Source organism: Primulina huaijiensis, unplaced genomic scaffold (assembly GCF_012295235.1).
Source record: "Primulina huaijiensis isolate GDHJ02 unplaced genomic scaffold, ASM1229523v2 scaffold79, whole genome shotgun sequence".
In the NCBI taxonomy this organism is placed as follows: domain Eukaryota; kingdom Viridiplantae; phylum Streptophyta; class Magnoliopsida; order Lamiales; family Gesneriaceae; genus Primulina; species Primulina huaijiensis.
The window spans coordinates 75-496 of record NW_027361231.1 but is presented as its reverse complement, the minus strand read 5'-3'; the positions used below and the strand labels follow the sequence as shown (position 1 = coordinate 496).

Sequence of the window (422 nt, the reverse complement as noted above, 5' to 3'; positions counted from 1 at the left end):
CCGATCGAGATCGAGATGATTGGAACAAAAAATCATCTGTAAAAATGAAAAAAAGAATCAAAAATAGAAAAAAACGAAAAAAGGGTGCAACACGAGGACTTCCCAGGGGGTCACCCTCGCCCAAGCACGCTTAACTTCGGAGTTCTGATGGGATCCGGTGCATTAGTGCTGGTATGATCGCACCCGACAACTATTGGGTTGTTTATTCATATATCCCTCGAGCACGTGTGGACCAGGAGGAGAGAGACAACGCGCGGCACTGCTCTCGCCCCATCAGAACCCCGAAGTTAAGCGTGCATGCGCGAGGGCAGCACTAGGATGGTTGACCTCCCTGGGAAGTCCTCGTGTCGCGACCGTTTACGTGAATTATGACTAAAACTGTAGAAATAATTGTCTCCGGAGTGATCTGCACGCCCTTTCGT

General features: G+C 49.3%; 1 pseudogene; it reads right to left on the bottom strand.

Moving 5' to 3' along the window:
• Positions 1-81: 81 nt before the first annotated feature.
• Positions 82-185, bottom strand: LOC140970571 (5S ribosomal RNA; annotated as a pseudogene).
• Between the last annotated feature and the right edge of the window lie 237 nt (positions 186-422).